The 23,232-nt window shown below is 35.1% G+C and overlaps 1 protein-coding gene across 4 annotated transcripts in view; it reads left to right on the plus strand.

The window, feature by feature from the left end:
- The window catches only part of TTC27 (tetratricopeptide repeat domain 27), a 219,044-nt gene that overhangs the window by 85,133 nt on the left and 110,679 nt on the right, over positions 1–23,232 (plus strand). The window lies entirely within an intron of this gene.

The following is a 23,232-nucleotide window of genomic DNA, read 5'->3' on the forward strand; positions in this document are numbered from 1 at the left end:
CTGCCAGTAAAGAATTGAATTTCAAGTGAAATGTTTTTCATTAGCTTTATGTCATTCATAAATATCAGGTTTTTAAAAACTTTTCTTTTAAAATTTCACATGAACTCTGTAACTCACTAAAGGAATTGAGGTAAACTGTGCGATCTGGTTCATGCAAAATATTTTGCTAGTCATCTTGGCATAATGGATGATGTGCTGTATTTATTTGGAGTTAGAAAAACCTGAGTTCCATATTTTGCCTTGCCAACAGTGATAAACTATGTGGCCATGGATAATTTACATAACATCTATGAATGTGAGTTTTTTCATCTTTAAGGGGTCAGTGATACCCATGGTATTTATCTCATAAGTTGTTACAAAGCTCAAAAGTTTTATATATAGTGATTATTAGTGATTTTTAATTTGAAATATACTTGAGGTAGAATCTCCTTGGGACTCACCATGGTTTCAGATATTAACTATGAAACAAATTATAAGCCTTATGGTCGTTAAAGAATTGAGTGTTTTGTTTTGTTTTTTATGAGAAGTGGTTAATAACAGTCCTTTATAGTTTTATCAGTGTGGCACTAGCACTACTCTGTGTCTGGAATTAAAAATACCTGAAAAAATTCACTTTCCAAATGTAACTAATTATCTCAAGGGAATAACTTAAGCTGATCAGGCTTATTATGTAATCCTTGAACTACCATCTAAACCCCAATGTGTGTTGATTCAGATGTTTTTAAATTTATGGCATTTATATATGTGTTGATTTCTTGGAGTGAGTCATAAGTTTGATTTATAGATTAATTTAGTTCTGCTCTAATTTTTTTAATTTTTTATATTTTTATTTTTTAAATTAATTTTATAATTATAACATTTTTTACAACATTATCCCTTGTACTCCCTTCTGTTCCGAATTTTTCCCCTCCTTCCCTCCATCCCCACCCCTAGAGGGCAGGCATTCCCATACATGTTAAATATCTTATAATATATGCTTGGCACAATATATATGTGCAGAGCCGAATTTTGTTATTGTTATTGTTATTGAAAAGGAAGAATTGGATTCTAAGGTAAAAAATAACTTAGGGAGAAAAACAAAAAAATTGCTAACAGTTTACACTCATTTCCCATTGTTCCTTCTCTGGGTGTAGCTGATTCTGTCCATCATTGATCAATTGGAATTGGATTAGCTCTTCTCTATGTTGAAGATATCCACTTCCATCAGAATACATCCTCGTACAGTATCATTGTTGAAGTGTATAATGATCTTCTGGTTCTGCTCGTTTCACTTAGCATCAGTTGATGTAAGTCTCTCCAAGCCTCTCTGTATTCCTCCTGTTGGTCATTTCTTACAGAACAATAATATTCCATGACATTCATATACTATAATTTATCCAACCATTCTCCAATTGATGGGCATCCATTCATTTTCCAGTTTCTAGCCACTACAAAAAGGTCTGCCACAAACATTTTGGCACATACAGGTCCCTTTCCCTTCTTTAGTATTTCCTTGCGATATAAGCCCAGTAGTAGCACTGCTGGATCAAAGGGTATGCACATTTTGATAACTTTTTGGGCATAATTCCAGATTGCTCTCCAGAATAGCCGGATTCTTTCGCAACTCCACCAACAATGCATGTGTCCCAGTTTTCCCACATCCCCTCCAACATTCATCATTATTTGTTCCTGTCATCTTAGCCAATCTGACAGGTGTGTAGAGTTGTCTTAATTTGCATTTCTCTGATCAATAGTGATTTGGAACACTCTTTCATATGAGTGGAAATAGTTTCAATTTCATCATCTGAAAATTGTCTGTTCATATCCTTTGACCATTTATCAATTGGAGAATGGTTTGATTTCTTATAAATTAAAGTCAATTCTCTGTATATTTTGGAGATGAGGCCTTTATCAGAACCTTTAACTGTAAAACTATTTTCCCAATTTGTTACTTCCCTTCTAATCTTGTCTGCATTAGTTTTGTTTGTACAAAAGCTTTTTAATTTGATGTAATCAAAATCCTCTATTTTCTGATCAATAATGATCTCTAGTTCTCCTTTGGTCATAAATTCCTTCCTCCTCCACAAGTCTGAGAGGTAAACTATCCTATGTTCCTTTAATCTATTTATGATCTCATTCTTTATGCCTAACTCTTAGACCCATTTTGATCTTATCTTAGTATGTGGTGTTAAGTGTGGGTTCATGCCTAGTTTGTGCCATACTAATTTCCAATTTTCCCAGCAGTTTTTTTTCCAATAATGAATTCTTATCCCAGAAGTTGGGATCTTTGGGTTTGTCAAACACTAGATTGCAATTTTTAGTCACTATCTTGCCCTGTGAACCTAACCTATTCCACTGATCATTTGGTCTATTTCTTAGCCAGTAGGAAATGGTTTTGGTGATTGCTGCTTTATAATATAGTTCTAGATCAGGTATAGCTAGGACACCTTCATTTGATTTTTTTTTCATTACTTCCCTTGAAATTCTTGACCTTTTGTTCTTCCATATGAATTTTGTTGTTATTTTTTCTAGGTCATTAAAATAGTTTCTTGGGAGTCTGATTGGTATAGCACTAAATAAATAGATTAGTTTAGGGAGTATTGTCATCTTAATTATATACCCTGGGCCTATCCAAGAGCACTCAATGTCTTTCCAATTATTTAAATATGACTTTATTTTTGTGGCAAATGTTTTGTAATTTTGCTCATATAATTCCTGACTTTCCTTTGGCAGATATATTCCCAAATATTTTATACTAATGACCATTATTTTGTGTGAAATTTCTCTTTGTATCTTGCTGTTGGATTGTGTTGGTAATGTATAAAAATGCTGAGGATTTATGTGGATTTATTTTGTATCCTGCAATTTTGCTAAAGTTCTGAATTATTTCTAATAGCTTTTTAGCAGAGTCTTTGGGATTCTCTAAGTATACCATCATGTCATCTGCAAAGAGTGATAATTTAATTTCCTCATTACCTACTCTAATTCCTTGAATCTCTTTCTTGGCTCTTATTGCCAAGGCTAGCGTTTCTAATACAATGTTGAATAGTAATGGTGATAGTGGGCAACCTTGTTTTGCTCCTGATCTTACTGAGAATCTGCTCTAATTTTTAAACTAATTATAAAACACTATTCTGGATTGTAAAGGGTCTTAGAATTGAAGCACTCAGCCCAATTTAAAGTCATTTTACAAATTAAAACCATTTTTAGTTTAAAAGCTGTGAATTATCAGTGTTCAGTGAATGAGGCAAGATTATTAATTTTTGATTCAGAATCTTGGACTTTTAGAGCTGGATGGGAGTCCCGAAGTCTAGTTTTTACTTGCTAATCCTGGCAAGTGGTCATTGTATTTCTATTTGAAAGATCTTGGGTAATGAAGATCCCACCATATTCTGAGGCAACCGATTTCATGTTTGGAAAGTTCTGATTCTTAGGTTGCAGGCAGTATATTGTAGTGAAGAGTCGGGAAGATCTGGCTTTCACATCTTGCCTCTGATACCTACTGGCTCTTTGTTCCTGGGTGACTTAGTTAACTTTTCAATGCTTTGGGCAATTCTCAAAGTTGCAAAAAAAGGTACCAATCTGCAATCGTCTAATGACTTCCTTAGTGGAAGCTCCTTACACTGACAAAAAAGGGCCAAATAGGTGGCTTAGCAGATAGAGTGGGCCTGGAGTGAAGAAGAGACCTGAGTTCAAATTTAGCCTCACTCACTTAATCTCTGCTTCAGGTTCCTCAATTATAAAATGAGGATAATAATAGCATTTACTTCACAAGGTTATTGTGAGGATCAAATGAGAGAATATTTGTAAAATACTTAGCACAGTGCCTGGTAAGTAGGCACTATATAAATATTTATTCCTACTCCCTTTATGGATCCCTTTGGCAGCCTGATGAAGTCAATAGACACCTAAGAATAATGTTTTTAAATCATAAAATAAAATACACAAGATTACACAAGAAACCAGTTTTGTTGAAATAAAGTTATCGAAAGAGTGAAGAAACAAGTTCATAATCCCCAGATTAAAAACCTCTCAACTAGATGATCTTGAAGGTCTTAGCCAACACTGATATTGTGTGATTTCTTAATTCTTTGCTTTCTTTCATTCATTCTTATCATTGGGAGGCCAATATAGAGTAGTATGTGCTATTGCCTTAGAAATATTTTATTCCACTTTTTTTTTTTAAACAATGTTGATAATAAATTATATAATTTTAAAGTATAAAGTGATATTTGGAATTATTTTGTGTGGCCCAACCATTTACAAATGAGGAGTTTTGCCAGAGAATTTAAAATGACTTGTTCAGTCCTACAGCTAAAGTATGAGAGCTAACATTACACATTATTTCATATCTTTTAGCTTTATGTGAATACCTTCTCTCACCCTTTCCTTACTATATCAAAGACTTAGTTAATGCTTCTTCCAGGAAGCCTCATTGCTCTTATCTATAGTGACCATCCACTTCTCTGAAATTATTAGGCTTTTCTGAGGCAGGACTTTGGTCCTTGATTTATATATTACATTTCTTACAGTACAATCTAACTTAGTTTGTCTGTATTTTGAATTGTTTATATTCTTATTATTTCCCATTCAGAAGAATGTAGACTTCTTGAGGGCAGGGGCTGCTTCTTTTTTTTTTTTTTTTTTATCTTTATGTTTCTAGCACCTAGTATAGTAGGCGCCCAGTGTTCCAGAAGATAAAGCATTACCTCTGGAATTGGGAAGTCAGGTCCCAAGCACTTAGTTGCTGTGTGACCATGGGCAAGTCATTTTCCCTGTTTGCTTCTATATCCTTGCTTATAAAATAGGGATGACAACAGCATCTGCCTCCCATGGTTGTTGAGATAACATTTGTAAAGAGATTAGCACATTGTTGTTTCTCCTTCTTATTTGAAGAGGACCAATGATGTCATCCTGCTGGGGTCAGGGTACAGTGTGTTTGACTAGCTCATCAGCCAATACAAGCTTGGATGGCTCTGCATCATTTGTCCTCAACATCTGGGATGGAGATGGTTCTAAAGGTATGCATTAAATGTTTCCTTTGTGTCAACTGAGACAATGCAACCCTGCTTTACTCACAGAGCATGGGCGCCTTCTTAGATGTGAGTGCACCATGCTGATGGTTCTGTGCTTGTGTCTTCCATGTGTCGTGATCGATACTAAAATTCTTCACAAAGACCTTGACTTTGTACCTCTGTGTGAACGTTTACCTGGTATGAGTTCTCCATAAAATAATCTTTTAGTTAACATGAATTTGACATTCATGGTATGTGGCCTGCCCATCTCTACAGACTGTTCAGCTCAAGAAAAGACCTCATTGTCCAGTACCTGATCTTGCCAGGTAATCTTCAGAATCTTCCTAATATGGAGGCAGTTCAGATTTTCTGTTTTACTTGACATGGTGCTGGTTTACTATCCAGGTTTCACAGGCATACAGCAATGAAGTCAATACAGTGCTTGTTCTTTTCCTTTCATAATTTAGTAAATTCTTTATGTTCATCATTCCTTATAATACAGTGATATTCTATTGTATTTATATAATACAGTTTATTAAATCTTTCTATAATCAGTGCTTTTAGTTTTTTGCTGCCACAAATAGTGCTGTTTTGAATGTATATGTGTGTGTATTTAAATGTATAAACCTGAGTGTAGGAGCATTTTGGCAGGTTAGAAACTTTTCATTCTCATTTTGTAATTGTTTTCCAGAAAGGTCATATCAATTCACAGCAGCATAGTCATTTAATAAAAATTTCCAACAATAACTTTTTCTCTTCTACTCCTTTTGCTATTTGTAGCATATGAGGCTATAGCTTGATTTGGTTTTGATTTATATGTCTCTTAGTTGCAATTTGAAGTATTTCAAAAGTGTTATTGATTATATCTTGTTGGAATACACGGGAGCCAACTGACAGTGTCTATTGGAAATCCAACTCAGACCTGCAGAATGGATCTCCTCATGTGAGAGGATGATACAAGGAGACTGAGAGCCCATTGCTGTTCTTTGACTTCTCTCCTCTTCTCTCTGCCTCCTTAATTTCATTCCTAGTCCGAAACACCTGCATTCCACAGTTGTAGAGAATTGACCTAAGGCGGGGATTATTAAGGAGCAGGTCAATTCTCTGAGAGCCTCCACAGCTGTGAATAATAACATCTGAAGGAGTTGTAGAGCAGCCTTTGCTGACACAGTTATGAGATAAATCGTAGGCAGAGGGAAGAAGAGAAAGGTCAGACAACGCAACAGCTTCACAGTCAGAGAAATCAGAGAACAACCACTGCCCCTCAGTCTCCTTGTATCATTCTTTCACAACAGGAGATCCAGTCTGCAGGTCTGGATTGGATCTCCAGCAGCCACTGTCAGGTAGTTCTTGTGTATTCCAGCAGTAGCTTTTCTTGTTTTATTTTTTATCTGACCACTCATTTATAGAAGACAAACTGATTCTTTCTAAAATATAGATTTTTTTCTTTCTAGCCAATTTTAAGAAGCAGGAAAACTTATATGTGTTTCTTTTTCTGAATAAAGGCAAGGGAACTTGGAATTGTATGCATAAACTGGTTTTTACAATTTTCTCCTTTTGATCTCTTTTTGAACTAAAAATATAGTCTTTAGTTTTTATTTAAAGTATAAAGCAAAACAAAAATACATTTCACATTTAAAACTTTACCTCAAAAATTTGAAAAGTTCTGTGATTTCATTTATGTGCTTTTTCCATGAGCATACATTGAAACCCACTGATGCGTTATCCTTTCATTTCTATTCTTAGGCTTCCATCAGTAATATGTCACAGAAAATTGACCCCATGCCTTGGTGGGTTTTTTCAGATTTTTTACTATTCATATGTACTAAGGACACACTAAGGCCTAGTATTCATTTTTTTTTAACCTTTTCACATGTAAAATGTGATTGTCTCATACTTTTTTGGCCATAAAAACACATCTTTGTCAGTACTTGCGAAACTTTTTTCATCTCTCATTAGTATTGGTAAATTTTTAAAAGTACACCGTTAACTTAATTATTTATTTTTTTGCGGAGGCAATTGCGGTTAAGTGACTTGCCCAAGGTCACACAGCTAGGAAGTGTTAAGTGTCTGAGACCAAGTTTGAACTCAGGTCCTTTTGACTTCAGGGCTGGTGTCCATTGAGCTACCTAGCTGCCTCAAACTTAATAATTTATAAGTATACAACTATACTAATTATCCTGGAAAATAATGCAATGTAAATAAAAAAGAATAAGACAAAGATAAAATCATTTTTGATCTTAGAATAAATACCAAGGGAAGATAATTTTTAATTAATTTTTTTTCCAATTGCTCAAAAAACAAACAAACAAACAATTTTTAACATTTATTTCTAGAAATTTTGAGTTTCAAATTCTTTCCCTTCCTCTGTCCTTTTCTCATCCCTGCTCTGAGATGGTAAGCAAGTTGATACAGGTTTTACACGTACAATCACACAAAACATATTTCCATATTAGTCATATTGTGAAAGAAAACAGAGACCAAAAACATGAAAATAATAAAAGTGAAAAATTGCATACTTCAATCTGTATTCAGAGTTCATTTTTTTTTTTTTTTTTTTTTAGTGATAGATAAGAATTTTTCATTATAAGTCCTTTGAAATTGTCTTGGAGTATTTATTATTAAGGATAGCCAAGTCATTCTTAACTGATCATTGTACATCTCTTAATATATGCAGTGTTCTCCTGATTCTGTTCCTTTCATTTTGCATCAGTTCATATAAGTTTTTTCATGTTTTTGTGTAGTTATCCTGTTTGTCATTTCTTGCAGCACAATAGTATTCCATCAGAGTCATATATAACACCTTGTTCAGCCATTCCCCCATTGATGGTCATCTCCTCATTCTCCAATTCTTTACCACCAAAAAAAAAGAGGGGCTATAAATCTTTTTGTACAAACAAGTCTTTTTTCCCATTAAAAAAAATTTATAAGATATAGACCTGGTTGTCATATTGCTGAGTCAAAGAGTATGCAGAGTTTTCTAGCTCTTTGGGTATAGTTCCAAATTGCTGTTCAGAACGTTTGAATTAATTCACAGTTCCACCAACATTATATTAGTGTTCCATTTTTCTCACATTCTCTCAATAGAGTTATTTGAGTAATGAATGACATGCTGAGGCCTATCTTTTAGAAAAATCACTTTGGTTATTGTGAAGAAGATGAATTGAAGTGGGGAGAGATTTAAGGCAGGGAGATCAGTTAGGTGGCTATTAATAAGAGTTTCAACATTTGTGATTATGGGAAACACTGCATTTTCTGAAGTGAGGGTGTTTCTTCTTTACATTTCTGGGCCCAACTTATTTTTCATCTAGTATTTCCATGTTTTCCACTTATTTGTGAAATGGACTAAAACTGAATTAGTAATATGTCCAAATACCTTTTGTAATCTGTGTTTTGCACAATCTGTTTTTGGCTAGCTAAACAAAAAATCTTTCTCTTTATACTTTTTCTTCAGTAGTCTGTTCAGAAGGTGTCTCATTTCTGACTAAATATCTCATTAAGGAGGACTTAAAAATATTCCAGGGTTTACTGTTTTCTGTACAATATTATCTGTAAAAAAGATCACCTAAACAAATTTACCATCTATTTGGATTCCTTCTCTTACTAGAACATTGTGCAGGACATTATGGTAAAAGCCTTTGGCAAATAGAATAAGAACCTACTGAGGTTAAAGCATTGCTCTTTGAGTTAGAAATCTTTGGCTCAAGTGCTGGTTATTCTGGGCAAATTACTAAATCTTGGAGCCTCATTTTCCCCAACTACAAAAGGGAGATAATGATGCTTATATTACTTTCCTCATAGGAACTGTTCTGACAATCTTATAAAGGACTATAATCATTATAAATTCTTGTCACGTCTCCCTATGTGATGTGGATGATCAGAGCATCATTTTATAAAGTTACCTCTACTTGCATTCGTGGTAGAACATTGTATAGTCTTAATATATACATGGGTGATTTTTTAAATTAATTTTTATAATTATAACGTTTTCTTTGACAGTACATATGCATAGGTAAATTTTTTTTTTTTTTACAACATTATCCCTTGTACTCCCTTTTGTTCCGAGTTTTTCCCCTCTTTCCCTCCACCCCCATCTAGGGTGCCCCTAGATGGCAGGCATTCCTATACATATTAAATATCTTCTAGTATATCCTAGGTACAGTGTATATGTGCAGAACCGAATTTTGTTGTTGTTGCTGTTGCAAAGGAAGGATTGTATTCGGAAGGTAAAAATAATGTGGGAAGAGAAACAAAACAAAAACAATGCTCACAGTTTACACTCATTTCCCAGTGTTCCTTTTCTGGATGTAGCTGATTCTGTCCATCATTGATCAATTGGAATTGGATTAGCTCTTCTCTATGTTGAAGATATCTACTTCCATCAGAATACATCCTCATACAGTGTCATTGTTGAAGTGTATAATGATCATGGGTGATATTTTGAAGAGAAGTATCAAGGCTATGCTTTGTTTTACTGAATGAATTGCTTTTTAAAGAATAGTTGATTAAAATAGACTCCCCCAAACTCTATGTGAGTGTGTAAAGATGTGAATTGCTGTGGAAAATAATCTAGAAAATTTTGCCTGTTTCTTTCTCATAGATCAAGGATACCCTCAACACGTGCATAGGTAACTGTGGATGTTTCTTGAAATTCTCATCTCATCCTTCTTCTCCTCATTCTATTTTCTTGATGTCACTAGCTTCCAAAGATTCAAATGTCATATTATGGCGATAACTCCCAGATTTATGTTTCTAGGCACATTCTTTCCTCAGACCTGTAGTTGAACATTATTTATTCATTACTCATTTAAGACTTCAAGCTAGATGTTTTCAAACATCTCAAACTCAGTGTCCTAAACTGAATTCATCTTCTCCAAAATCTTTCTTCCCCTAATTTTTCTTATTTTGGTTACAAGTGCTATCCTTTTTCAATCTTGTATATTTGTTACCTTGGTATTATTCTGCACCCCTCACTCTCCCTTGCCCTATTTGTCTAGTCAATTACCTTATGTGGCCATTTCTACTCTTATAAAAGTTCTTTTCTTTAGTCACAAAGCTACCACTTTAGTTCATGACCATATCACCTCTTTTTTAAAAATTAATTTTATAATTATACATTTTTGACAGTATATATGCATGAGTAATTTTTTTTATAACATTATCCCTTGTATTCATTTTTCCAGATTTTCCCCTCCCTCCTTCTATTCCCTCCCCTAGATGACAGGCAATCTCATACATTTTACATGTGTTACAGTATAACCTAGATATAATATATGTGTGTAAACCTAATTTTCTTGTTGCACATTAAGTATTGGATTCTGAAGGTATAAGTAACCTGGGTAGATAGACAGTAGTGCTAATATTTTACATTCAATTCCCAGTGTTCCTTCTCTGGGTGTAATTGTTTCTGTCCATCATTGATCAACTGGAAGTGAGTTGGATCTTCTTTATGTTGAAGATATCCACTTCCATCGGAATACATCTTCATACAGTATTGTTGTTGAAGTGTATAGTGATCTTCTGGTTCTGCTCATTTCACTCAACATCAGTTCATGCAAGTCTCTCCAAGCCTTTCTGAATTCATCCTGCTGGTCATTTCTTACAGAACAATAATATTCCATAGCCTTCATATACCATAATTTACCCAACCATTCTCCAATTGATGGACATCCAGTTTCTAGCCACTACGAAAAGAGCTGCTATAAACATTTTGGCACACACAAGTCCCTTTCCCCTCTTTAGTATTTCTTTGGGATATAAGCCCAGTAGTAGCACTGCTGGGTGCACAGTTTGATAACTTTTTGGGCATAGTTCCAGATTGCTCTCCAGAATGGCCGGATTCTTTCGCAACTCCACCAACAATGCATCAGTGTCCCAGTTTTCCCACATCCCCTCCAACATTCATCATTATTTGTTCCTGTCATCTTAGCCAATCTGACAGAAGTATAGTGATACCTCAGAGTTGTCTTAATTTGCATTTCTCTGATCAGTAGTGCATATCACCTCTTGACCAGATGATTGAACTAACTTATTGCTCTCCATGTCTCAAATCTCCTCCAACTTGAGTCTATACTACACATTGCTGCCAAAGTGATTATTCTTTGTTTTGTTTTGTTTTGTTTTTTTCCTGAGGCTGGGGTTAAGTGACTTGCCCAGGGTCACATAGCTATGAAGTATTAAGTGTCTGAGATCAGATTTGAACTCGGGTCCTCCTGAATTCAAGGCTGGTACTCTATCCACTGCGCCACCTAGCTGCCCCCAAAGTGATTATTCTTAAGCTCAGATCTGACCTTATGATACTCTTACTTAGTAAGATTCCAGTGTCTACCTATTATCACTGTTGTAAAGCCCTTTGCAACTTTGCCCCAACCTCTGTAGCAATCAACCAGCATTTATTTGGTGCCTAGTATTCAGCAGGTATTGTACATGGTACTTTTCAAGTTTTTGTTAATTGATGAAGGAGTTGTTGGAGAGGGGGAGATGGAGAAAGGAAAAACTTAGCAGTAGCCAAAGTTATCCACATGTAGAATGGGCTGATTCCAGAGATATTCCTAGATTTCCCTTGACTCAAGATCTTCAAATAAAGACTGAATGCTGAGCTGTGGAGAGGATTCTGTTTCAGGTAGCAATTGTACTATAAAGATCCTTGTGTCTTTTCCATCTCTCTTGAAATTTTGTGATTAAAAATTTCATCACTTCTTGAGCTTGTGGTTAGTTGTTCAAGGTACCTCCTGAAGAGAAATTTTGGTGAATTTTTTTTTAATTGGACCCATGATTGGGGGCAGCTAGGTGGCGCAGTGGATAGAGCACCAGCCTTGAATTCAGGAGGACCGGAGGTCAAATCTGGTCTCAGACACTTAGCACTTCCTAGCTGTGTTACCCTGGGCAAGTCACTTAACCCCAGCCTCAGGGGGGAAAAAAAAATTGGACCCATGATTTTTTTGGTATAGAGTACTCCTACCATACAAAAACCCCTCTACTATATTAGTTTGGCACTGGTATACAGGTTAGGGAGAAGCTACCAGGAAGCAATCAGGGAATAAGTAATAAGTTCAGAATTATGCAGCCAAGATGTATAAGAGGTGAAACCTTAATCCAGATCGTTGTGGCTCTTAGACTAGCTCTCTATATAATATATCATGTTGTTTCTCCTAAAGAGTGAAGGAAAAAAATGACTAGTTAATTGTACAAATTGTGAAAGGATTTCTTCCCACACCCATTTTTTTTTTTTTTTCTTATTGAGCATTTTCCTTTTCCTATAATTTTAGGAAATGCCAAGGATTTTCTGTTTTTATGCCATCTTAGTAAGAAATGAAAATATAGGGTGTTTTTTTTTTTTTTTGTCATTTTCTTCAAATCCTTTGATCTCTCTGTGATTTTTAACAGTTATGAGCTTTGGACGACAGCTTTCTCTTTTCCTTTGTGTCCTCTATGGTACTTGTCTATGCTATTCCATAAATCTTCCACAGATAGCCCATTCAGCATGGTGTATCCTTTTTTGATTTTGTGATTTTACAGCTTTCCAGTAGAGGATATGGTGTGTTCATGGTTTATTCCTCAGAAAGCAGAGGTAGAAGTAGGAGGGTTTTGACCAGGATTGTTATTAACATTGTAGGACTGGTTTCTGTGTGGTCTAAAAAACCCATTTTAGAAAGGAGTCCTGTTCTAATATTGTGTTTTACATGTTGGTAATGGCTAACATCCTGCTATAACAAAAATGCAATTTAGCTAAGAAAAAGTGGTCTTACAGGTAAAAATGTCAGTGTTAGATTGATTGCAGAATATTGAAATTTCTACATTAAGGCTTATCCTTATGTCTGAGAAAATGTAAAGAATATGATTTTACATATCTTTCATTTATTAAGTTATGTGCTGCTAGAATTTTATGTAACAGTTGGACATGATCCAAAGTTAATAACCTCAGAAGCTTTTTTTTTAAAGAAAGAAAAATACCAGTAATAACTTAGAATAATTTCTTGGCCTGATCCTTTTTTGAATGATTTTTTATTAAACCTTTTTATTTACAAAGCATATGCATGAGTAATTTTTCCAACATTGACCCTTGCACAACCTTTTGTTTCAAATGTTCCCCTCTCCCTCCCCCCCACCCCCGACATTCCTTCCCCTAGCTGGCAGGTAGTCCAATACATGTTAAATATGTTGAAATACATGTTAAATCCTATATATATATATATATATATATATATATATATATATATATATATATATATATATATGTATATATATACATATATATATATACATATATAATATATATATATACACACACACACACACACGTATTTATACAGTTATCTTGCTACACAAGAAAAATCAGATCAAGAAGGAAGAAAAAGAAAACCTTAGAAAGAAAAAAAAAATGCAAGCAATAACAACAGAGAGAATGGGAGTGCTATTTTGTGTTCCATGCTGTTTGCATGGTTCTTTTTCTGGGTGTGAATGGCTCTCTTCATTTGAACAATTGGAACTGGTTTGAATCATCTCATTGTTGAAGAGAGCCGTGTCCATCAAAATTGATCATTGTATAGTCTTATTGTTGCCGTGTATAATGATCTCTTAGTTCTTCTCACTTCACTTAGTATCAGTTCATGTAGGTCATTCCGAGCCTCTCTGAAATCATCCTGTTAGTTTCTTACAGAACAGTAGAATTCCATAACATTGAATGACTTTTCTAAAGTCAATTGTCACAAATAGTTTAGGAGGCAAAATGTTACATAATGCAGTTGATAGAATTCTGGGCTTGGAGTCAAGAGGACTCATCTTCCTCAGTTCAAATCTGGGCTCAGACATTTAATAGCTGTGTAACACTGGACAAGTCATTTAACCCTGTTTGTCTCAGTTCCTCATCTATAAAATGATCAGGAGAAGGAAATGGCAAACCACTTTAGTGTCTTTGACAAAAAAAAAAAAATCCCCCAAATGAAGTCATGAAGAATTGTGCACAACTGAAATGGCTAAGTGGCAATTAATGTAGGTGGTAATTATAGTCCACAATTGACTAATTGGAGTTTCCTACACTCTTCCATATAATTTTTTAAGGCACATTCTTTATTTTCCCCATATAAATTCTTTTGTTCTCTATTGAAATCATTATGTTACAGAGAAAACCTGATCTCAAAGACTGTCCATCTAGCCCAAGCTTTGACAATTTCCTCCAACTAGAAAGGTTTCCAGGAAACTCCTAGGGTGACCAGCTAAATTGACCTGATTGACCAGAAGGATTAGACAATTTAATTTTTTGATGATGAGTATCCACAAAATGAATGATGGATCAAAAATAGCTCTTAGTCTTGGGAACCTTTCTCTTTTGTATTGATAATTGTAGAGTAGTTAAAGAGCCTATGGAATACACAAAATTCTTAGACTGCCCAGGATCTATAAATTAACTGTGACTTCTTTTAATTTGTAGTTTTTATCTAATGTCCAATGGATTCATATGATGCTGAAACCAAGGGAAAACCTCTTGTACCTTGATTAAATTTTTTATGGAGTATTTATAGAACAAATGAATAAAAATCCATGGGTGACAAGGAGATTTTCATGATTCAAATTAAGAGTGTCAGTTTGAGTACATGTAGTTTATTGGTAAAATTAACAGTTACTAATAAATGGGGTCTCTCAACCCCTTGGTAAGCCATAAGTCTCCCAATCAGGGCAAGTCATTTTTACAGAAAAAAGGATTTCTATTTTTATTTCTCCAAAATAGAAGATAGCATCAAAGGTGGGGAAAACAATGTAATTGATAAGAATCTTGCAGCCTCATTGGTGTGAGGACAATATGATTGGTTGCAAACTGGGAATGAGGGGCTTCCAACAACCTCTCCTTCCATCCTAAGAAATGTTCCTTGAGTCTACCTGCAACTACAGATTAGTGTACCAAGTAACAGAACATACTCTCTGAATATACTTGTATCCTTCAAGGATAAATAATTTTCTTTGAGGCAAAAATAGATTAGCAGGAAACCTGAACTTTTAAAGTTAACTACAAGACTGAATAATTTATGGAAAAATGGAATTTCCAAACTTAACACTGAGATAAATGAAACATATACCAAAATGTCAGCAGTGATACAGAATGTATAAAAAAAAACAAAACAGAATCAATTAGAAAAATGAGAGCATGAAGGCAATATCCATTTGATTTTGTCAAGATAAAAGGGCCATCATCAGCACTATCAGAGAGAGGTTCCCACGCTATTACTCTTAGTGTGCCTAAGTAATTCTTGTACTTGAGTTATAAAATTTTAGCACTAGAATCTATACATGTAACAGACCAGAAAAACAAGTCCTAGTGTTACAGAGTAAATTAATAAAATAATTTTCTACTGTTTTATAAAACCATCTCTAGGGTTTTCTGTTGTTCTCTTCTTATATGGCAATATTTGAGAAAAAGAAAGATGAATACATTTAAATTAAATTGTTAAGTATATCTGATTAGTAGTCAACATAAAATATCTTCTAAACTTTAGATATCATCTCTTCTCCTTTTGGATCTATGATTCTTTCAACCTGACAATCAATCATTAAATTTATAAATTTTTAACTATATGCCAGTCAGGTGACTAGATACTGAGGATATAGAGAACAAAATGAAATAGTGTCAGACCTCAAAGAACTTATGCTTCCTTAGATATATGTGGAAAAAGCATTTACTCTGAATTCAAAGGACCTGGTTTCAAGTCCGCTAATAGACTCCATGTGATTTTGGTGAAGTCATTTGACTTTTTCGAATTTCATTTTGTCCTCTGTGGAATGACAGGAGTGATATGGAATAGATGCCTCTGATGTTTCTTCCAACTCAAGATTTCGATCTATAATTCTAAATATATACTAAGCAGTTAGATAACAAGGGACCAGTGAAGAGATTCAGGCAGACTTCATGTAGAAGGTGATGTTTTAGTTTGAATGTATCACCCTGTTTCAGGTGTGTTTCCTGTAAATATAGTAGGATTCTGACTTTTAATCCAGTCTGCTAACTGCTTCCTCTTTATGAGGGAGTTTACCCCATTCACATTTATGATTAGAATGACTAATTCTATATTGCTTGCCATCCTGTTAACCCCTGCTTATGCTTTTTAAACTTGTGAACACCACTTGCTTTTCACAGCCCTCCCATTTTAGTATCCCTCCCCCACCTTAAAGTTCCTCTTCCTATTTTACCCCTTTTTCTCACAGTTTCTGTATTGCCTTCCCCTTAGCTTACTTCTTCCCTCTCACTTTTCAATGAAGTGGAAGAAGTTTCACCGTAAATCGAATATGTCTATTGATACACACTTATGTTCATCCCCCTCCACTTTACTCTTTTTTATGATATAATTTCCTTTCCACCTCTAGTTTCTAGGACAAATTATACATGCATTCTTTACATATCTTTATGGAAGAAATATAGTTCTCAAGATTTCTTTTTACCTTTTTAGAAGTCTCTTGAGTTCTGTATTTGAAGATCAAACATTTTGTGTAGGTCTGGTTTTTTTCATCAAGAATAGATGGAATTCATTTATTTCATTAAATGTCCATCTTCTTCCCTGGAAAACAAGGCTCATTTTTGCTGGGTAAGTTATTCTTGGCTGCATACCAAGTTCCTTAGCCTTTCGGAATATCATATTCCAGGCCCTTCGTTCCTTTAATGTGGACACTGCTAGATCCTGGGTTGTCCTTATTGTGGCTCTTCCATATCTGAATTGCTTTTTTCTAGCAGCTTCCAGTATTTTTTCCTTCGTCTGATGCTTCTTGAACTTGGCCAGTATATTTCTTGGCGTTTTGATTTTAGGGTCCCTTTCAGTAGGTGATCGATGAGTTTTTTCAATGTCTATTTTACCCTCTGTTTCCAAAATGTCTGGGCAGTTCTCTTTGTTAATTTCCTGGAAAATAGTGTCCAGGTTCTTTTTTTCCTCACATTTTTTCAGGGAGTCCAATTATTCTCAGATTGTCTCTTCTGGATCTGTTTTCCAGGTCTGTTGTCTTTCCAATAAGGTATTTGACATTCTTTTCAATTGTTTCGTTTTTCCTGTTTTGCTTGACTACTTCTTGGTTTCTCCTTGAGTCATTCATTTCTACTTGTTCAAGTCTAATTTTCAATGATGTATTTTTTTCACTAACTTTTTTATATTTTTTTGTAATTGTTCAATTGAGTTTTTAAGTGAGTTTTTTAAGAAGGTGATGTTTTAATTGAATCTTGAAGGAAAGGAATTTTTAAGGATAGAATTGATGATGGGTTATATTCCAGGCATGGGAACATCCAGTGAAAAAAGCAAGATTGGAAATAGAGTACTCATGAGCAACTGCAAGAAGACTAATTTAGCTGGATTGTAATACCTCATTGAGAATAATGTATAATAAGACTAGAAAGGTAGGTGTTAAATGCTAAATTAGAAGACTGTCTTCTTGCTTTTAGTTTATTGCACATGGGAATGATATGGTCAGATCCACCCTTAAGGAAATCAATTTGGCTATTGTGTAGAGAATGGATTGGAATGGAGAGATACTTAAGGCAAGAAAACTAATTAAGAAACTATTGTGATAATCTTTGCTACAAGTAATGACATTGTAAATTAGAATAATTGTGTGGGTGGAGAGATATGGGCATATTCAAGAAATATTGTAGAATTAGAAATGACTGTATTTGCCAGTTAATTGTATATGTGAGGTAGTGACTGAGGATTTGATGATGATGATAAACCAATATGAGGTTCCCTCTACAGGAATAGAGAAATTTGGAAGAGGGATGGTGTGTGTGTGTGTGTGTGTGTGTGTGTGTGTGTGTGTGTGTGTGTATGGGGAGGGAGTGTTTTGTTGGTGGGAGTTCTGTTCTGGAAATGTTGAGTTTCACATATTTACAGGCTATTCATTTTGAAATGTTCAGTAAGAAATTGTTCAATCTGAAATGGAAGAAGAGGAGAGAGAATAGTAAGGGAAATATGGACATACACATGTTTATTTCTGTCTCTCCATCATCATATTTCTATTTCTATCTCTAGAGCTAGGGATCATCTAAATAGGGGTAAAAATTGAATGCATCAGATCAAATGAGAAAGTGTAAATAGAAGAAATGAGTGACCAAGATTGAACATGGTAGTATGCTTATAGTATGACTTATGGTATCAATGATCTACCAAAGGATATTGAGAAGGAACAGTCAGATCAGAAGGAAGGAAGACCAGTCACAAAAAACCCATGGGGTAGACTGCTCAGGAGGAAAAAGGTTCAACATTATCAAATTTTTTAGTATCAAGAAAAATTACAAAGAAATCAGGAAGGATAAGGATTAGATTTAGCAATTAAGAGAGCATTGGTTACTTTGGAATGCAGTTCAGCTGAGTGATGAAGTTAGAAACCAGACTGTAAAGCAGGGGTCCTCAAACTACGGCCCTTGGGTCAGATGCAGCCTGCTGAGGACGTTTATGCGGCTCATTGGGTTATGGCAAAATCAAACCATAAGTTCGACCTAAACTGGAGTTGGCAACGCACACTTCTGGTACTGGACTGAGGCGGAGGAGTGTGAGGCACTCCAACAGTCAGTTGGGACAGTGAACTGGCTCCCTATTTAAAAAGTTTGAAGACCATTGCTGTAAAGGAATATCCCCATTATCATAGATCCAACCTCTGAAATAGAATTTCCACTGTTATTTCAAATTATAGTTCTTTGGCCATCACTGTTGTCATCATCTCCCAACTACCCTGTTGAAATAATTGTTCATGTTTGTGTGGATTATTTGTATATCTGATTTTTTCCAGTTGAACATAAGGGTTTTTTTTTTTTTTAATTTTTGTTTTTGTTTTTGTTTTTTTTCTGACAGGACTGTTTATTTATTTGTTTGTTTGTTTTTTTGGTCTTTGTATCCCTAGTAGCTAAATGATGAGCTTATACTAAGTAAATGCTTTAATACATACTTTTGCTTGCTGGAGTTGAGTTTGGCCAAAGTTATCTGTTTCATTGGGTATCCTTCCTGAGTCCATTACAGAATTATAGAATGGAACAACTATTTGTTGAGAAAAATTGTGAACACATACTGAGTTTTCCACTTAAAAGGGAAAGATGTCTCTCAATCCACAGATCAAAGTGAGTAAGCCTGCGCATTTCTTTTTTGCATTGTGAATTCACCAATGTCCAAAGAGATTTCTAGCAAAAGCTTAGATGGATCCAAGTTCTCTCAATTGATGTGAAATTCTGGCAGTTTTTCTATGCCCTTGAATGTATTATGGCTACATAAGTGAAGTCTGCTATCAAAATTCCAAAGCATTTATTGTTTTTCTTTTCCTTCTTTATTTATTTTTTTTTTCAGAGCAGGGACTGACCTTTATTTTATTTTATTTTATTTTATTTTATTTTATTTTATTTTTGCATTTATAGTTTTTCTAGTGATTCCCATGAACTCCAAGGGGAGAGGCTTTCTTTTGGAATATTATTCAGTAATTTTAAGTACTGCAAGAGTAGTAGTGATTTGTTGCTGACAAGTTGCTTCTCTAAAGTAATATTTCATTCTCCCTCAAAAAAACTTCCAAACTAGGCATTTTCTCGGTTTGTATTAGACTTGGGAGATATTGCTTTTATAAACTGTTTGGTATTTTTTGTCTGCTTCTTGACATTTATGTAAGCCAGTATAGACTGATCTGATTCCCTTTGCTTTGTCCTTGAAATATACATTATTTGAATTATTTACTCAAAAAAATGAGCAGGAAAGTCATTCAGCCATTGTGTCATTTCCCTTTGCCTCCTCTAATATAAGTGACAGTATGTTCTTTTTCTTTCAGAACTGCATATGTGAAGGAGAAAATGAACTTAATTAGCCTTCTGTGCCCCAGAGCAAGGAATTTGAAAGGGGAATTATTATTTCCACCAGGGGGTTGACTGCATGTCCCAGAGGAATGGAGTGCTGTTAAGCTTCACTAAGATTTATAGAGTTTTAGTATCTTATTAATTAAACATGCTGGTTGTTCCAGTCTTGCACTTTTCAGCATAAGAGATTAAGTGCTAGCTCCAGAGAAAAGGGAAAGGACTTTAGGAGCTTAATAAAATTTAAGTTTTTGTTTTTGTTTTAAAAAATTAAATAACATCAGAGAGCATTTAAATGAAAGGCACAGTTTTGTTCATTTGAAATACTTATAAGTCATTTCAGTTTTTTGGCATCCATAAAAGTTGTTTATGTCTGTTTGATGGTTGCCCACTCTAAACTTTAAAAAACAAAACAAAATCCTGCTGCTGTTTTGTTTCAAAAAGAGATATTTTAATGTTTGGTTTTCATCCCTGAAAAGTTGAAAAAGAGAAATAGCTTAAGGTAATGGGAAGATTATAGAAGAGTTGAATTTAGGGTCTGTCTATTTTGCTTACTATAAGCTGTGTTCATTTTTCCATTTTTTTAGTTTCCTCATCTGCAAGATGGGAATGAAAGCCAATTAACTTCATAGGCTTTATTCATTTAAAGCCACTTTTAGACTATAAAGCACTACTTTAAAATAGCCATAATTATCTATAAAAATGAAAATGAACTAGATATTTAAAAATAGAGATGTGGAATCTCAGTTTAAAGAGTTCAAGGGTCAAAAGACCTGGATTCAAAATCTGATTCTGACATGTTGGATCTGTGTGATCTTTATGAATCACTTCACTTCTCAATTTTATCTGTAAAATGAAGGAATTGGGTATCAGGATTCATTGCAGCTCTAAATCTATGATCCTATATCTTTCTGTCCAGGAAGGACACCCCAAGCTTTTATTGCAGCCTTAGCAATTTGTTCATATATTGTCATGGTATAATTAATCTGTTCCGAATTCTCTCCATACTGACCTTCACCAGCCAAGTGCTCAAAAGTGAATTGTGTGTTAACTCCTATTTCCAAATTGCATCTGACTTGAATTTTACATAATTCATGAAATTCCGCAAGCCATAATAAATTTTCTCCAGGTTCCAGGCATATCCTTGCTATGGATTTCCAATCATTTGGGGTTAGGACTTCATAAGACAAAGCATCTAGTAACATTTTAACATAAGCTGATGTAGCCCCATAAAGGGTACAACCTTTTTTCAAATCCTTAATTTTATTCAAATCTAAAGGTGCATATCTTCTCCTTTTTTTACCTACAGAGTCAATATTTTCAATCACAGGATATGCATGTATAAAATCACTTATATCCTGTCCTTCTCTCTTAGCTTTAACCAATGCTTTTTCTAATCTTGTCATAGGCTTAGGCTGCTTCACAGGCAATTCTGTTTGTGTTTCTGCCTCTTCCTCTCCTCCTTCTTGCTCCACCCATGAAGGATTAATTGAGGGAGGAGATGGGAGGTGCTCCTGTTGCTGTTGCTCAGAATTGTACTTAACTTCATTGTTATCTGATTCATCCTTTTCACCTAGTTTAGTTGACACTTTTTGCTCCTTCATCTCTTCCTTTAGAATAACATTTTTTAAAGCCATTTGGATTAAATTGTAGGTATGAATTGTATCTTTGGAAACTGAGTTTGGTCTGGAACCAAAGGGTAAAATGTCACAAAGGCAATTGTAGTGTTCACCTAATTGCTCTCCTACTAATTTCCACTCATCTGGATCCAATTCTTTTTCCAGAGAAAAAGAAGGACATATAACCTTCACAGTTCTTAAAAGTTCAGTAATCTCCTCTAAAATTATAATCAAGCCTTGGCTTTTCATAACCTTGATGATGCTCTCTAAACATTTTCCTTGAACAGAAGGTGTTTGCCCCATTTCACTATAAGAGATTGCTGGTTTAGCCGTTAACAAGTTAAGTTCCTTATTTATCTATTAGCACGCTCACTTAATCTTTAACAAAGTTTCCTTGTTACTCACGGTTCTGGGTCAGAGAGACTGAGATCTGGATGGGAGGCTTTTCCACTGGAATCAGGACGTGTCTGTCCCTGTTCGGGCGCCAAATTGCAAAGGTCTGGTCTAGCTCCTCTTATCAGGATAAGCAAAAGTCCTTGCCCCACGTTGGGCGCCAAATGTAGCGAGCTGTCGTCTCTAGAAGCTGCCGGATCACTCTCTGGGAAGAGATCTGCTGTGTCTTCTACTCAAATCTCCCCGACAGATTCTTCTTCCTGTAACGAACCGTTGTCTCCAGGCAGTTGCTGTTAACTCTTGTCCAGAGAAGTGACTTCCCTTCCTGCAGAGAGCCCCGTCAAGCCTGATGCAATGCAGAGTCTTCTCCTTGAATCTCCTCCAGCTCTTATCCTTCTCCATGTAGACTCACTTTCCAGGCCCACTGTTGCTTTTTATCCTCCCAGAGAATGGGCGTGGGATAATGCAAGGGCTTCTGGGAAGAACCACCTCAGCCAATGAGCCTGCTCCTTCCATCAAGTCAACCTGAGTTCTCACCTTGTAATTGTCCAAACAACCTTTCTCACCTAGTAATCCTAACACTATATCATATTTATAATTATCAACAAATGCTCACTGAAACGGAAATTTTTAGTCTGGGGTTGAAAATAATTTTCTTTCATGCTTCAAACTTTAAAGCACTACATAAAGGTGATTTATTGTTTTTATGACATTGAAATAACTCTTCCCTGCTAGCTATTACAGTAAGTGGTGCCCTCACACTGCCTTGAATTTTTAGGTTTTTAGGTCTGGTGGACACTCAGACTTATGACCTGATATGAGATAAACCAGTTTCTCAATAATTCTTCCCCTCCATCTTGGCCCTTTAATCTAAGATTTCTAAATTTGAGGGTGAGAAATAGTTTCTGTATACTCCAACTACTTGATCTTCAAATGGTGAGGTCTGGAACAGCTGTAGGGAATGCTATTAAAATTTGGTTGTGGAGAAGAAAAAGTAACCCTGTTATTTTTGCTAATGTCCTTCAGCAAATCCTCCAGAATGAATCTACAAAATAGAAGCCTTGTCTTGTTGGGAATATTTTAGTATTTCCCAGATATTATTGTATGCGTGGGTTATCCATTTTTTTAATCCTCTGTTCCTACTACTTGTCTACCTCCTTTTTCTTGCCTTAAGTGCATGTGTGTTAGCTTTGGTAATTGTGCTGCTTGCTTACAATAACTCACCATTGCACTTGGAGTCATCTACAATTATGTTTCTTTAAAGGTCAGCATTTCACATGATGCAGTTACATAACCTGACTAGGTGCTGAAAAGTTGGCTCTTGGTATCTGGGGTCACTTGTGATCTCACAGTCTACTCTTCCCCTACTGTTCAATTTTAGACTTCTAGAACTGTTTGTATTCCTTTTCCAAAATATTGTTTGATTAGTACA

Source organism: Sminthopsis crassicaudata, chromosome 2 (genome assembly GCF_048593235.1).
Source record: "Sminthopsis crassicaudata isolate SCR6 chromosome 2, ASM4859323v1, whole genome shotgun sequence".
Taxonomy (NCBI): Eukaryota; Metazoa; Chordata; class Mammalia; order Dasyuromorphia; family Dasyuridae; genus Sminthopsis; species Sminthopsis crassicaudata.